The sequence below is a fragment of the Rhineura floridana genome, chromosome 2, assembly GCF_030035675.1.
Source record: "Rhineura floridana isolate rRhiFlo1 chromosome 2, rRhiFlo1.hap2, whole genome shotgun sequence".
Classification (NCBI taxonomy): Eukaryota; Metazoa; Chordata; class Lepidosauria; order Squamata; family Rhineuridae; genus Rhineura; species Rhineura floridana.
Genome location: NC_084481.1, coordinates 138,723,926 through 138,742,153, shown reverse-complemented (window position 1 = coordinate 138,742,153; position 18,228 = coordinate 138,723,926).

Here is an 18,228-nt window from a genome sequence, read left to right as displayed (position 1 = left end):
GGATGGGCACCCCTGTCTTAATTTCATTCATTTCAATTAATACTCCATTAGATTTCAATTTCAATTTTATTAAAACGCCTCAGTTCTTAGAATTTTTAAATATCTTAACTTGGCAAATTGAGGGGGGGGGATACAAGTCCTCATTTTAGGTTTGTTCCAGATATGTTTTCCTTACATTGTACAATTTTCTTTACAATCTCTCCTTCTCAAAAAGCCATTGTATAATTTGTGCCTAATTTTATATTGTTACAGTAGTATGTATATCCTAGCTTCCACATAGAAAACAGTTAGCATTTACCTCTGTAGTTCAGCTATGTATTTTGCCCCTGCTAATTTCTTACCAAGCTCTTTATACAGCCTTTCGATGTATTCTTCTCTTTCAGCCAGCAGGGTAGGTGAAGTAGGTGAACCCTGAATTTAGTCTATATTATTATTATTATTATTACACAGAAAGCATAACTTTTGAAAGACAGATTCTTTCTTGAAACAACAGTCTTGGGGTGTACATATTTTGCTTTTATTCCCCTATTCCAACCCCATGGCCATTCCAAGAGCATATGCCATCAACTACTATCACAAGTAGCAGTGGTACAGGGACAATATAAAATAAGAAAGAGCAAGAATGGTGTTTCTTGGACATGCCACTCATAAACAACTCTGCAATGTATTACTGCACACAGTATACCCCATAGCATTACACTGCAATATGTGCAGTGATATACAAGTATTAATCTTAAAATAGTTTTTAACCTAACAAGTAGATTGAAAATAGAGCTTGTAAGAATACATTCAACAAATGCCATAGAAATAACCCCTGTTTATATTGTAAATGGACTATACATGAGGGAGAAAAATATGTCTTAAATAATTGGCAAAACTGTAAACTCTAGTAACCTCCTGTAACCTATACATGCATATATGAGGTTTTTAAAAGTGATCAGTATTCCTGTAGTGTGTACTAGTGCTGTTATATGTCCCTATAAAATATCTTAGCAACCAGTGTAGAGATGGTGAGTTTTAGAGTAGTTTTGCCTGTTTCTTTCCTCCTCCTGATGTTTGTAATAGCCAACCTAATTGTACTTCCTTTCAGGGGACTGTTTATATCATATATTTCCTTTTGTCTGTCTTCACATTACAGGGTCTCAGGTAAATTTTAAGTTAAAAATCTGTTTCTTGTAGATGTGCCATTTTCATCCTGTTGGGAGGGGAGTTTTTAAAATGGAAAGTAAAATGACATAAATCTTAATGTATGTTTTAAAATATATCTGTCAGTGCAACCTAATGTATATCTACTTAGAAATAAGCCCCACTGAGTCCAATAAGTCTTACACCCAGGTAATGCATATATGATTGCAGCATGCATATATAAACAAAACTTTGAGTGTGATCCAGTCAAAGTGAAGTACTTCCCATTGATTTAAATGGAAAATTTAAAATCATGCTTAAATGGTTTACACTGAAATAACTGAGAGTTGTGCTTAATCATGTCTGGCTTATTGCCTAAAATTGTTTTGCTGAACTTCCTCTTCCATTGGGCAAATAGTGTTGCCAATTCTTTGCTGCTAAAAGATGACTATCAGTCCTCAGGAAGCCAACCTGAAGCACAGACTGCCATCAATTAGAATGGAAAATAGATTTTAGAATGTTCTGTCAGTGCCATCCCTATATAATAGATAAGCATAATCTGCTGAGAACTCTTCTACACATGCTCCTATGAAATAATGGAACATATACAAAGTCCCTTTAATGCAGGTGTGGGGAACTTTTGGTCCTGCAGATGTTGCTGAACGACAACTCTTATCATCCTTGGCTGTTTGCCATGTTTGTTGGTGCTGATGGGAGTTGTTGTTCAGCAACATCTGGAGGGCCAAAGGTTCCCCACACCTGCTTTAATTGCACTGGGCAGGTGATGTTTATATTATGTGACCCCTTAGAGGTTTTAATTGGCTCCCTTCTAGCTTGAAGAGCTGACTGTGCACCTTCCACAAACTTACCAGCTTTAATTCAGTGATTGTGGAACTTTTTGTCAGATGATTTATTGTGCAATTGCTATTCCACATTTGTTCTGGGATTTATTCCTTGTCTGCGCTGTGGTTTGAGGATCCACTTCCTGCTCTTGGCATAAAGAAATTTCATAAACATGAGCTAAAAATTAGCTTTTTACATACAAAATAGTTTGAAATGGAAAGGTAGGTAAAATGGACCTAAATCAGCTAGCACCATCGAGAAGTAGCTGATTTATATCAGCATAATTTTATAATGTGTAATGCTTACCTTTCTGATTACTTTTTTTTTGTAACCAAGTCCAAATTCAGATACTGAATGCTGTATGCAGTATTTTATTAATCCTTTTTAAAGTAGCTAATCACAAAGTCTTCTAAAATAGCATTCAAAGTAACATGTAAAGAAAAACAATACAATAACACGATTTAAAAAATCAGTTAAAAAACAATTGCCACTTGTAGAGGGAAACTGCAGATTTCTGGAGTAAATTATGTATTACTTCAACCTTGATTGGAGGAATGTGCAACTGTTACAGTAGCCAAAAGATCAACAGGACATATAATTGAGATATAGAAACACACATCTACAGGTGCTTCCCATTTTCTCCTGCAAGTGGGAAACACTCCATATATCTTTAAGCCTTGGGGGGTTGGCTATAGCTCAGTTGCAGAGTGTATGCTTTGCATACGGGAAGCTCCATTTCCATCCCTGACAAGTAGGGAAAAGAAGGGATCCTATTGGAAAACCAGTGTCAGTCAGTTCGAGTAGGTAATTGTAAGCTAGGTGGACCAATGATCTGACTCAGTATAAGGCAGCTTAGTATGTTCATATCTTTTCTGTTGTATTGTCTGAGAGTTTGCATTGTCCAAGACAATCCTGCATGCCTGGTGCTGTGTGTTCATAAATGGAACCACAGCAGTCTATATAGAAAGTAATGACTGTTTCCTACAATTTAAAATGAATAGGGCACAATCCTGCCTGTGTTAACCTTTTTTCACCCCATTGATATCAAAGAAAAAGCTAAAGCATATGCTTACATTTTTCCAGTTGGAATCAGTAAGACTTCAGTGTGCTTAACTTTGACTAAATTGTCCCCTAATGTTCCACAGTTTTTCAAGTTCATTTAAAAAATGAAATTCTGGCTTCAGCCTTCCACACATTTTGCTTAAGAGCAAACATCTGAAGGTTTACAGCCTTACCAAGCTCTTTCACATGACATGTCTTTTTAAGACACATATGAACTGAAAAAAACTGGTGACCTCAAAACATGGATGGCAAAGTTAGGGTGGAATCATGCAACCATCTTGAGTATATGATGGCCACCCAAAAAGCCTTTGTGAGTTGGTTCTCTTCAAGTCATGTGCAGCCAGCAGCATGTGCAGAATTCAACATTTAGCAATCACAAAAAAGGGGGGGGCTGATTTCTGCTTGTTATAGCGACTATAGACCATAAGCAAGGAGTGAATATGTACAAACTTTTCAAATGGTTTTGAAAAGCCACTACGTCTCTGATAGTCCTATAAATTGGCACCTAATGCTGTGGAAATCTATATGGCTGTTCTGCAATATTCAGCTGGTCTGGAGAACCACAGCATATGTATTCTGGGGCACATATATGCTATAAGATACAAATATCACTTGCTGGCTTTGTATTGGTTAGGGAAAAATGACTGCTTTTAAATTTACCCTATTTTACAAATGGTAGTAATTTTCCATTGAATCTGATGGCAAAACTCCTCTTGAAATGAATGCTTCAGTTGAGGACATTCAATGCGAACAGTCTAATTTTCATTTCTATCTAGTGCCTAGGGTACAAAATCTATAATTTTTTTTAAAAAGAAAAACAGTCTTCAGTGATCTGATTGTCTCAACCAGAGTAAAAGCATTGTTCATTTTTAAATGTATTAAGCACAGTATTTTACTTTTAATCTACAGAATAACTTGGTTATATAATAACCAAGCATATGTCATAGCTGTTTGGATTGTCTAGCAGTTATTGCACATATTTTATGAGCACTTACTGAACATCAAAGTATTTTAGTAACTGTAATTTTAAAAAATGTAAAAGAGTAAAACAAAGCCATATTTACAGAAAGGTGACGTATCTATTTCTATAACTGATGACCTTGCAAATACAAAAGACTGAAAATTTAATGGTAGATTGTCTTTGTGGCACGTTTTGTCTAACAAATGAGGCTAACTTTTGAATAAGCCAAATGCACTATTGTATACATCAAAGTGATGCTTAATGCAGAAATATTCCTCCTTCAAATTCCTTAGAGTCATTTGTATAAAGTACCTGTGTGTTTGACATAACAGCACTTTGTTTCCAAAAGGAGGGTTTAACAAAATGAACTTTAATTGTTTTTAAAAAGGCTTAGAATATGTTTAGGCCAATGTTTCATTAAAGTCAAGTTATTGTTTCTATCAGGTACTGCTCCATTGATTGGATAGATGTGCCTAGTCTGCACTAGAAAAACAACAACCCACTTCCTCTTTATTATGGTTTCTTTTTACCATAAAATGTCACTTAGCATTAATGACATTAATCTTCTCCCCTCTCCCATAGCATTTTATATACATATACAATTATGTGATTTATGGGTTTATAGTAGCCTCTTACTAGAATTATTACTTATTTCATGCAGATGCTGTTTTTTTCTTTCTTATTAAACTGCACCTTTTAGCAGGTTTTCTGTCTCAAATGAAGAAAGACAAGAAAGGAATGTTGATGCTTTTCGTTGCAGGCTTGGCAGGTGTTCCTTCACTACAGAGAGAGGTTGATCTAGCAGATGCTGCTGCTGCTGTACAACCTCTATCACTTTAAAAGTGACCATTCCCACCACATATGTCCCAGGATGTACAGTGGTGGTGTTTGCTGGGCTACTCCCAGGAAGTGTTTCAGAAAGAAGTCCTTAAACATTGCCACTAGACACAATGCGTTTATGTGACTCTATTTTCCTAGCCTATAGAGAAAGTTCTGGCACATAATAAACTGTGCCTACTGAACTGCCTGAAACTTAGTATTCCCCGTAGGCTTAAGAGGAAGGGGAGAAAAATGCATTTAAGGTATTTATGGTTTCTGCCTTTGTGTCACCACCAGGCAGCTAATAACCAAAGAAAGAGAGAGAGTGTGTGTGCTTTCAATGGGCTGAATTTAAAATGTGAAAGCTGGGCTGGACCTTATTGCTTGCAATGGTATGATTTTGCCCGCCATGTTTTAAATACATCTTCAGGTAACCATTTGCCTTATAGGTGTATTTCATTGTTACGAATAAAATTAGTGTTTGACTAGAATCTATTGTTGTCCGTCACCTAGAGTATATAGTGTACCTTGTGTCTTTTAGGCACTTTATCATGGACCTATCATGGGATAGGTTAATTCTTAATTACTTGCGTAATGTCATAAATACTTAAAGGCATTCTATAGGGGTACTGCTGCCTATGGATAAAGATATGTACCCTAATCAGGACGTTCTATTTTCTCCATGTATAAGCTAATGGGAAAAAATACATTATGTTACAATCTATCTATCTATTTATCTTACATAGCACCTATGATGATATACTATACATTATTAGTTTAAGAAATCATTATTCTTGAGGCCCTACCTCAAATTTTGTATTTATGTGTACAAATGCAATTTACTGTATTATATATTTGCCTATTATATTCTGATGTTACAAATTAGAATCTATCCTCTAATGTATGAGTTCAGGAAAAAGAAAGAAACCTAAATAAATGTCCAGTGTTTAAAATATATGAATTGTGATTGTTTCTGTTGGATATTTTAAAAACAAATAATATACAGTGTATAAACCTTGTTCCATTCTGTCACAAATAACATTCAGATATTTGTGAAATAACATTCATGTGCTTGTTAGGAAACTTGAGGGGTGACCAAAAACCACAAAATCTTCAGCTCTCTCCAGGGAATGTGATTTATTGCACAGATGCAGGAGCAAATATCAATTAGATGGTTAGAGTCTTAATGATTAGGATGCTCTGCAGCACTTTGAATAATTAATTACTTATCAAAGGACTGATTGGATTTATTTAAATCCTTTTACTGCATTAAATCAATCATGGGGAATATTAAATAAAAACAGAGGAAGGAAAAGATATTGGGATGAAGGATCATTCATAGAGGGCAAAGCAGAGAAACTGCAGCACCAAGTACACTTACTTGGAAGTAAAACCCATTGAACTCAGCAGGTTTATTGCCTGATTAAATATGCTTAACATCATTTAAATTGCACAGTTCAACTGGCCAAGAGTGTCAAAACAGTGAATGCCAAATTAAAGGAATCTCACACGCGAAATGCTTAAGTACATACTTACCTAGTATCACAATGAAATCATAGCACTTATTCTGCTTTCTTTGGGTGCAAATCAGTCCAATTCACCCAAGCCCCAAGTTTTAAAACATATGTAATGGTATCTGTTACTATTTATCTATGTATTACAATTATTTATATTCCACATTTCAGGATACAAGTTGTTCCACGGTGGTTTACAAGTAACATTAAACACTAAGTTTTAAAAGACCACAATAAGTGATATTGTTATATATATAAAAAATCATCAAACTATCACTTCTCATTACATCACTACTTGGTAGTATATGGCCCTGTGGGGGAAAGGGTGTAGTTCAGCTGGAGTAGGCCCTGATGTACAGCTTTGTACAAGCACACTGGAAAAACAAATCCTTCCAGCAAGCCAAATACAAAAGCAGCAACATGACACTTAAACACAAGACTGCTGCCTGAGGTAGACAGGCTAAGCAGTACACTGAAGAGAGACATCTGCATAGTTGTTATTGTGACTGCAAGGGCCAAACTACATGTTACACTGGTATTCTCAACATAATTTTATTTTTGTAGATTCAACTGTGGCCTCCTCATCCCTCTGATTGGGACTGAAGCTGCAGCTGATTCAAATCACTCTCTCTTCTTATAAAAATATAATCACATTGGTAGCTCCAATTCAATATGTAGTTTGGCCCTAACATATCCCAAAGTCTTGGATTTGTTGTAAAGCTACTTCTTCTGTGATGCTAAGGAAATGTAAGAGCCAGATTTACAAATAAATACTGTTCTTATAATAGCCTTCATTATTCTAGGTTGTATATAAAGAAAGATTCAATTGGAAGATATGACAAGGTATACATGTCTAATTTATAAGATATAAATTGCAAGTATTTAAAATAAATAAGTTGACTTTTATAATTTCACTAGAACAGGGGCTGCCAACTTTTTATAGGCCCGTGGAAACATTTGGAGTTTTGAATGAGTACTGTGGATGACACCCCCTCTAGTAACACACACACACACTGAGAGAAAATGCATACACCATTCCTTTTACCAAGAGAACTGCATTAAAATTGGATCCAGTAGAATTAATCTGAGCCTTGAAAGGCACAAAAAGCTGAAAGAGGAAGTGGGAAAGAGCATCACTCTTCTAACTACTTCTTTCACCTCTATGTATTTTTCAGGGAATTAAAAGTTAACCATCCTTTCACTACCTCATGACCAAGGAGGCAGTGAGGAGGGGAGAAGTCTTAGAGGGCACCATGTTGGTGACCCATGCACTAGGGCCTCAAGAAAGATGTTTGTTTTATATTAGATATGTAGGTTGACTAAGATTCCAAAATGTAAATCTTCCCACAACACTCCCTACATGATCCCACAGTCTCTTGAACCACAAAATACCTATCCACTATTTCCAACTCAGACATCTCACAATCCCATAGAAATAAAACTAGTCACAAAATACAGTGTTCACCTGCTAATATGCTGTAAGCCACAATAATAATCACTACTATCCCAAATCAAGACAGCATTGCAATAAGTTTGATGCGCAAACTTTCACACAGTGACATAATTGTGCTGATTTCACCAGTATTTGGCAGGTTGGATCCAGAGTGTCCCTTTTGCAAATGGAAAGGCTCCTCCTACTCAGAGTTCCAGTGGAGCCTCCCATTAAAAGAAGAGGGGAGGTAATTTTATCTTATTTCCCCCTAAAACCCACTCCAGGCCACCTCCCACATTGTTGTGGAACAGTTTTTCAGGGAGTTGTAGTAGAGGAGGAATGCTTAACTCCACCCCCCTTTCCTCCAGTGGGGGCATCCTATGAGCAGAGTTCCACTTGGGAAAACTGGATGCAACCCACCCATATTTTAGTAAAGATTAAAGAGGTAACATGCTAGGAAGAAATTAGCACATGGAGATGAGCGGATAGGGACTAGGAAGTCAGGGTAAGTATATGGCCCAGCCCAAGGCTGGATTTTGTTTCCATGTTGTAAGTCAGATATGGGAAACCTCTGCACTTCCAGATGTTGTACCAAGCAAGGTCAATGGCCAGTGGTGATAAGTTGCAGTTGAGCAACATCTGGATGGCCAAAGGTTCCCCAAACCTGTTGTAAGTAAGTTTTTGGGCTGTCATCCACAACAATGAGAACAGTTATCTCTGGATACACTCTATAGCAGCCTTTCCCAACCTTTGGGTCCCCAGATGTTGCTGGACTACAACTCTCATGAGTCCCAGCCAGCATGGCAAATGGTCAGGAATGGGAACTGTAGTCCAGCAGCATCTGGGGACCCAAAGGTTGGGAAAGGCCGCTCTATAGAAAGGACAGGGAATGGCATACTGAAGGTGGTGTTACTTGGTACATCAAAGGGGACATTAAGTCTAACAAACTAGAAATCTGGAAAGGGACAGGCTGTGGTATTGTTGCGAGTGGCAATACCAGGTCATAAAATTAATTTAGTACTGGGGAGGAACTTTGACCAAAATGCCCACCTTTGACCAAAATGCCCAGGGTGATCTTGAGATGAATAATGAAATCAAGGAGGCATCCAAAGGAGGAAATGTAGTAATGGCTGACTTCAGTTACCCTCATATAGACATGGTATATGTGTGTCCCAGTCACAACACAGAAGTAAAATTTATAGATTCCCTAAGTGTCTGCTTCCTAGAACACCTGGTTGTAGAATCAGAGGGGAGACAATCCTGGACAATCTTATGTGGTGCCCAGGTTTTGGTATGAGATGTAAGTGTTGTTGAACCAACCGAGAACAGTGACCACAGTGCTATCCAATTGTTCATGTAAGTAGACAATTGTCAAGAAAGACAAGCACAGTTACATTTGATTTAAAATGAGGAAAGTTCTAAAAAATTAGGGAATTGGTAAAAAGTAAGTTGAAAGGGAAAATCAAGAGGGTCAAATATCTGCAGAATGCTTTGGGGTTATTGAAAACTATTATTGTTATTATTATTATTTTATTTATATCCCGCCCTTCCTCCCACTGGGAGCCCAGGGCAGCAAATAAAAGCACTAAAAACATTAAAACATTATAAAAACAAACTTTAAAACACATTAAAACAAAACATCTTCAAAAACATTGCTTAAAAGAAGCTATCAAAACATCTTATAAGATTAAAAACTTTTTAAAAAGGAAAGTTTAAGAGCTTATTAAAAAGCAATTCCAACACAGGTGCAGACTGGGATAGGTCTCAACTTAAAAGGCTTAACTTAAGAGTTAGAAAAGCTATTAGAGGCAAAATGGAAGTCTTGTTCAAGTGAGAACAAAAAGGAACACAAATGTTTGCGAAGGAAATGAAAGCAGAAAATAAGGGATGCAAAAAAAGAATGTGAGGACCACATCACTAAAAAGCAGACCAACAATTTAGATGACAAGGGAGTCAAAGGTGTGCTAAATGAAGATAAGGAGCTGGCAGAGAAGTTGAATGAATTATTTGCATCTTTCCTCACAGCAGAAGATGTAGGGCAGATCCTTGTGATTGAACTAATTTTCTCCAAAAGGGAGTCTGATAAACTAAGACAAATAGTGGTAACAAGAAGGGATGTTCTAGGCCTTATTGACGAATTAAAAATGAAAAAATAATTGGTTCCAGATGGCATCCACTCATATGCTCTTGAACAACACAAAAGTGAAATTGCTGAACTTCTACTCACAATATGTAACTTATCCCTAAATTCAATCTTCAAGCCTGGGAAATGGTCAATATAACACCATTTTTAAAAATCCAGGGTGTATGTGTGGGAAATTACATGCCAGCGGTAGCAAATTCAGAAGTGCAGGGTCCCTTCATAATAGTCACAGCCACGTCCCTTTCTAAGACTATGAAACAGGCCCGCTGTAATGAATGTGCTCGGCGCTTCCAGGATAAAATCTTTAGCACCCGCCAGGGCTTAGACCCCAGTGTTATAGCAAGTGAATCAAACAAGGTATCCAGAGCACAGCCTAGTCCCGATTTCTTGGATGAGTTTCAGTTGGCACAGCTTGACATTGACAAGGTGCTTGGACAGGTTCGTGCAACCACTTCTGTGCTGGATCCTTGCCCTTCTTGGCTAATAAAAGCTAGCAGGGATGGAACAGCTGGCTGGGCCAGGGAAGTGATTAATGCCTCTCTGCAAGAGGGGGTGGTCCCTGGCTGCCTGAAAGAGGCAGTAGTGAGACCACTCCTGAAGAGACCCTCCCTGGACCCAGAAAATCTTAATGACTATAGGTAAATGTTCCATTCGTGGGCAAGGTCCTTGAACGAGTGGTTGCAGGCCAGCTCCAGACACTCTTGGATGAGACTGATTATCTGGATCCATTTCAATTTGGTTTCAGGCCTGGTTTTGGCATGGAAACAGCCTTGGTCACCCTGTATGATGACCTCTGTTGGGAGAGAGACAGAGGGAGTATGACTCTGCTGATTCTCCTTGATCTCTCAGCGGCTTTTGATACCATTGACCATGGGAGTGGGAGGGACTGCATGGCAGTGGTTCTGCTCCTACTTGGCAGGTCGCCTCCAGAAGGTGGTGCTTGGGGAATATTGCTTGGCACCCTGGATGCTCCAGTATGGGGTTCTGCAGGGGTCAGTTCTGTCCCCCATGCTGTTCAACATCTACAACAGTGGTTCTCAACCTTTTTTGCTCCATTCCCCCCTTTCACCATTGTTCAGAATATAATACCCCCCTTCCCAAGATAGTCTCTCATAGTGTGTTGACGTTTCGCGAGTGACAGTGGTGTTTCTCGTGGGAGAAAAATTTCTTAGTTTATATTATAATAGAATTTCTTGGAGCACTTTCTGGTCTTTAAATAATAATTTAATTTTGCAAATGAAAATAATGCTGCATGTTCAAGAATCAATTTTAATCTGTTACATTCAATAAACTTTATTGAATGTCGCAGATTAAATTAAAAACAAATTAAAATTTTACAGATTGTACATAATCTACAGGACATCACACTTTGCTGGTCCCAATTCCCCCCTTGGAACCCTAAAATTCCCCCTGGGGGGGAATTCCCCCCTTGTTGAGAACCCATGATCTACAAGAAACCATTGGGTGCAGTCATCTGGAGTTTTGGAGCGTGTTGCCATCAGTACGCTGATGACACGCAGCTGTATTTCTCCTTCTCATCTTCTTCAGGTGAGGCTGTCAATGTGCTGAACTGATGCCTGGCTGCGACAATGGACTGGATGAGGGCTAATAAACTGAGGCTCAATCCAGACAAGACTGAGATGCTGCTAGTGGGTGGTTCATCTGACCAGATGGTGGATGTCCAGTCTGTCCTGGATGGGGTCACACTCCCCCTGAAAGAGCAAGTTCGTAGCTTGGGGGTTCTCCTAGAACCATCTCTGTCACTTGAGGCTCAGGTAGCCTCGGTGGCACGGAGTGCCTTCTACCAAGTTCAGTTGGTGGCCCATCTACACCCCTATCTGGACAGGGATAACCTGGCTTCAGTTGTCCATGCTCTGGTAACCTCCAAGTTAGATTACTGCAATGCACTCTACATGGGGCTGCGTTTGAAGATGGTTTGGAAAATGCAGCAGCCAGATTGGTAACAGGGACCAGAGGGTTCAAACATATAAAACCGATTCTGGCCTGCCTGCATTGGCTGCCTGTATGTTTCCGAGCATGATTCAAGGTGCTGGTTTTAACCTATAAAGCCTTACATGGCTTGGGTCCACAATACCTGATGGAATGCCTCTCCCAACACGAACTCACCTGTACACTGCACTCAACATCAAAGGTCCTCCTCCAGGTGCCTACTCGGAGGGAAGCTGGGAGTGTGGCAACAAGGGAAAGGGCCTTCTCCGTGGTGGCCCCCAAATTGTGGAATGATCTCTTTGATGAGGTGCACCTGGCGCCAACACTTATCTTTTCGGCACCAGGTCAAGACTTTCCTCTTCTCCCACGCATTTTTTAACAGCATCTGCACGTTTTTAACTTGCCTATCATTTTTTATGGGTTTTAATTTGGTATGGTTTTAAATTTGTATACTTTGCTTTTAATGTTTTTAATTGTTGTAAACCACCCAGAGACCTTCTGCTATGAGGAGGTAAATAAATGCAATAAATAAATGCAATAAATGAATGAAATAAACCTTCTTAATATGGCCAGGCTTGAATACTGCTTTCTGCTTCTCTATCACTGTCCCCATTTGACTGTCCTTTCTCACTGTCAGAGATATTGCTTGAATTACTGAATTAAGTGTATACACATTTATTTCCAGCTGCTGCCAAACTGCTTGATGATATAGATGTCATGCTATCATCAGGATTCACTGTCTCTTCTTTTGCAATTACGGAATTCTCAGTCTTCACAACACAACTTTTTAAAGGCTTGCTGGCAGTTGACACTCATTGGGGCCTCCATAACTAACTCAGAAATCCCTACAGCAATAAAAGCTCCCCCCTTTCTCCCAGGCTTTTTTGCTGCTGGATTAAAACAAAACCTGTTTTTCCCATATGAAGGAATTCACACTCTCTAAGCAGGCCACTCATTTTGCACAGGAATTTGAAACCTTTTGAACTCTCCCAGAACGTCAAGAAGACAGGAAGAGATTTTCCCATCCTCTTCTCCTGTATCCCTATGTCACCCCCTCCTCCTTCCAAGCATACCTAGAAAGTTAGAAAAATACAGATGTTTTAGTCCATTCAGGCAGTTCTTCTTCTTCTTCTTCTTCTTTATCATCATCATCATCATCATGCTGTAAGATAAGCAATGTCCTTTGCTGAGTTTCCCTTCCACATTGCCAAACTAAGACTCATAGTAACTGCAATTGGACAAAGCTTATGAGCTTTAGGAGGAAATGTAATCATGGAAATTCCTGATCCTAACCTCTGATGTTGGCTGCCTGGAGCCCCCCACACACACATTCTTAGCCATATTAATTTGCATTTCACCTTACCATGCACGCCACAGATATATACAACATCTTTAAGGCTGAAATACAATCCCCTCCAACACTTTCTCCCCTACCCTTGAATGTATTTTCCCTCTTTTCCTCCTTCTCTTCCCCCAATCCTGGGTTTGGACTGGTACAAATACTACACAACGTCCCTCTCCCCCCCCCTTTGCTGCTGGGTTGAAATATTGTTGTTAATAAACAAACAAAGAAACATTATTTTTTCTTATAACATTTCTTATTTTTATTATTATAATTTAAAAACTTTTATTTTATTTTTTTCTTCCTTTTTAAATTTATTTATGTATATAAGTTTTGATTGTATAAGCTATATGTCAGTGCATTGTAACAGGAATTTAAATTGTTACAGTAGGGCCCCGCTTTACAGTGCTTCGCTTTACAGCGATTCGCTAATACAGCGGTCTCAATTAGACGCAATTAGACTAAAGCCCCACTCATACGGCGCTTGTTCCACTTTTATGGCGGTTTTCATGCATTGCGCACCATTTTATTCAATGAGTTCTGCTTTACAGCGGTTTTCGCTTTACAGCGGGGGTCTGGAACGTAACCTGCGTATGAGTGGGGCCCTACTGTACAAAGTTTTTGATTTATATGCTTAAGAAGTTGATTTTTTTTTAAAGGAAAAGACAAAAAATAAAGAATTTAAGCAATGTAGTAGACAAATTTTGAGCATCTTGGTCAAGTCTTATTGTATATGCGGTTATGTGAGTGAGTGAGTGAGTGAGTGAGTGAGTGTGCATGTGTGTGTGTGTGTGTGTGTATACATGAACCATTCTAAAAAGACTATACAGGAAAACTCAAAGTGGAAAAGAGAACAATTATTAAACAAGGGCTATTAACACAAAAATGAATTCTTTATATGCAACAATATGAATAGTGCTCCTTTTTTATCTTTCTTTGGTTGTGTGTTATGTATTGTTTTATACTATTCTGATATTTGTATAGCAAAGAAGAAATAAAATGTATTTAAAAAAGAGAAACAAACTGGAGGATCTGCAGCAGAGCAAATGAGAGATTATCTGGATCCATTTCAATCTGGTCTCCCCCAACCTTCTTTTCCACTTTCCCTCATTTCCCATAGTCAAGGTTGTGTCCATCCTCCTCTTCTGCAAACTCCATCACTCGTTTGCTCTTCACCATTGTCTCCATACTCTTCAGTCCTTCCTGTACATGCCTTTTCCCACAACGGCAGACCCATTAGGAACCAATCAGCATGAAAGGCGAGTGCTTGAGCCACTGAGAAGAGTCTTTGCACTAGCTGACTCACTTCCTTTCATTCTGATTGGGTCCAATCAGCAAGATATTACAAGCATGCAAGGTAGAAGAATCTTCTCAGTAGCTAACACACTTCCTTTTCATGCTGATTGGCTCATAGGACACTGGAGAGATAGGGACACTGCTGGGACCTGGTTCCTCAAAATGTCAGGGTCTAAGACCTCCCTAGACTTTGGACAACTACACCCCTACAGGCCAGTTAGCTTAGCATGTGTTCTGGGAAAATTGGTGAGGAGCATTATTAGAGATAGACTTATCAAACATATAGAAGGACAAGTCTTGTTGAAGCAGAACCAGCATGGCTCCCACAAGGGTAAACCACATTTCACAAACCATTTAGAGTTTTTCTGAGTCAGTAAGCAAATGTTTAGAGGCGATCCTGCAGACATTGTGTACTTAGACTTTTTTAAAAAAAATTCAACATCCCTCACAAAAGACTCATAGAATAAGAGGTCAGGTTCTTTTATTGAGCAGTAACAGTAAGACGGTCAGTTTGCTGATGACACCAATATTAGGATCAATGGGTTATAATGGTATTTTGCAGAATTAAGCATGTGAAGTAAACACTAAGCAGTAGCTACACTTCAGATTGGTAGAAATTGCATGGGAATCTGGTATAAGAAAAATAACAAACTAAGTTTACTGTAGAAAATACATTTAGATAGAAAAGACTTACATCTGACTAACTAGATAGGAGATGCTGCAGAAGAGATGTCACCTGCATCTGTGCTCCTCCTCAGGGAGCCATGCTGGCAAGAAGAACAAAAGGAAGACTGAGATCAGAGAAGGAGCAGGAAGGGAGATTTGTTTCCTCTGAGGATATCAGTTTATATCTGGAAGGAAAGGTGAGTTTAGGTGGGAGTGGACAGAACAGTCTAGGAATTTAGGAGCACATCTCTCTACCTCTTTACTTACCATATAGCATGCAATCCCCTCCCAGTTGCACTGTCACATTTCTAACACCCCTTATCGATGAAGCTTGTACTTCATCCAGCAAGGTTCATTTTCTTTCATAGAAGCTGGAAGAGATCTCTGGAAAGCAGCTTAGTGAGGACATCCGCAATCATATCTTCTGATGGGCAGTATTCTAGCTCAATAAGCCCCTTCTGTTTTGCATCTTTCAATAAGTGATATTTCACATCTATGTGCTTGGTGCATGAGTTAATCTCAGTCTGTGAGAGTGTTATGCAGCTTTGGTTATCTTCAAACAACTTCATAGGCTTTGGTTCAATGTTGCCTAGCTCCTCAAGCAGGTTGCATAGTCACATGAGTTCTTGACATGCTTGGGCAGCTGACACATAATCTGCCTCTGTGGAGGAACTCACCAAAGACTTTGCTTCTTGCTTCACCAGCTTACTGCTCCAGCTTTGAAGAAGAGCGGTCTGTGGTGTCGCTGGCCCAGTCTGCAGCTCCATAAGCTACTAATTTAGGATTAACAGTAGCCTGTAACTTTAGTTTTAGATGTGCATTGCCTTTCAGATACCTGGCCACTCTCTTCACAGCTCTCCAGTCTCTTTGGCTTGGTAAACTAGTCTTTCTGCATAATATCCCTACTGCAGCTGCTACATCTGGCCTAGTATCGGTAACCAGGTATAGCAGCTTTCCAATAAATGTTCTATACTGCTCATTACTTGGTAGGGGTGAACTTCATTCATTTTCAGAAAGTCTGTTTCCATGGGTGTAGCCACTGGGTTGGCATCTTTGAGCTGCATGTATACTAGGAGTTCCTGAATCTTTTGCTTCTGGTTGTGGAGGTAGCTTCTATCCTCTTCTCTCTCTATTTGGATCCCAAGATAGTAGGTGATTTGTCCCAGTTGCTTTACTTTTATCTCCTGGTTCAGATGAAGTACTATCTCCTGACAATCAGATTCTTCTTCATAAAACAGAAGCAGATCATCAACATATGTCAAAAGTCCACTTGTTATTTCTGTAGCATGTGTATAGGCAGATGTGGAAGCTGCATGAGGATATCAGTTTACACCTGGAAGGAAAAAGGTGAGTGTAGGTGAGAGTGGACAAAACAGTCTAGGAATTTAGGAGGACTTCTTTCTGCCTCTCTACTTCCCATGTAGCATGCAATCCCCTCCCAGGCTTCAAGCTGAGTTGAATTGTTACATTTCCAACAACCAACTTGTTCAGGGTGCTCAGGTCTCATCTTTACTCCTCAAAAAAGATACTGTAGAGCTAGAAAAGGTTCAGTAAAGGATAACTAAAATGACCATGGGCTTGGAACACTCTCGTATGAGAAAATGTTACAATATTTGGGCTTTTCTATTTTAGAAAAAAGGCAAGTAAGGGGGAGCATGTTAGAGTTGTATAAAGTCATGCATGGTGTGGAGAAAGTGGATAAAAAGAAGTTTTTCTACCTGTCTTACAATATCAGAACTCTGGGTCATCCAATGAAGCTGAATGTTGAAAATTTCAGGACAGACAAACAGAAGTAGTTCTTTACATAGTGCAAAATTAAATCTTCATCCAATGTCAAGAAAAAAAATCGCACTAGCAGCTTTTTGGGGTGTTTTTCTACCTCAGTGGGATTTCCAATGTATGGCAGGCTGATAACTTGACCCCATAGTATGGTGTTGTCAGAAGAAGTGTGGTTGACAATACCAAACACCCAGAGCCAGAAAACACTTATTCAGAGGAGGCAGAATTTTTCTGTGCAGTAAATATTTGTGCTTCCCCTTGCATATTGAGTAAACAATAAGGTATGGTGTTTATTTTCATTTACAAACAACAAAAACTATTTTGAATGTTTTGTAAACCACTTTGAGACCATTTATGGTAAAACATGATCTGTAAATATTAGGAATAAAATAAATGAATATAGCTATAGTTCTTCCTTCAAGACTAGTGTTCTTCCTTCCATAATTCTCCCAGTAAATAGAAACAACGGGAATGGGAGTTATTCCTTCATACCGTATAACAATCCATTGTAGCCGGGAACACGTCTATGCTGGGAGAATACACGTTCTATTTCTTCTAGTATAGAATATATTGTGTTTGTTTTATAAAACTGTCTCAGATGTAATGAGCCAAACACTAAAAGCTGGGGGAGGGGGGCTCCCAACTTCAAACTTTAGAAACAATAAGTATCTTGACTAGGTACAACCTCGTTGTTATTTTTTAATTAATTTAAATCTAAGCATTTTTTCAAACTTGAGAATTCGTATGTCAGAATAGATCCCAAGTTAACTAACTATAATGATAAAACATTACCTGAGTCTACCATACTAAAACAGGTTTCATGCAGTCAATTTTTTCCCCATGCAAGAGCAATGCGTAGTGCCATTCTTACACTAAAACAGACAGACGCATTATATCCCGTGTAATTGTTTTATTATAGTCCTTGCTTTTCTGCTCTTCTTTCCTCAGGTCCATACACTGAGCATATGGGATTATTTAGATGGACAAACAGCGGTCCCTGGCACCTCTTTTAATGAGACCCACTTTCTTCTCTTATGAATCACTGACAGTGATGAAAGGAAGGCAAATAGCAGGTTGAGGAGTGACAGAGAAAAATGTGTCTCTAAACTGTCTAGGACCTTTTTTTCATCAGGAGAGGGCAGTTGAGAGGAATTAATGGATGTTATTAAATATGATAAATTTCATCATGATTTTTTAAAATGAGCATCAAGGTGTCCAGGGCTACAAGGATGGGTGCTAAAGAGTAGCTAAATATATCAAATAGCAAAAAAGTGCAGCAAGTGGGGAGCCCGGGAC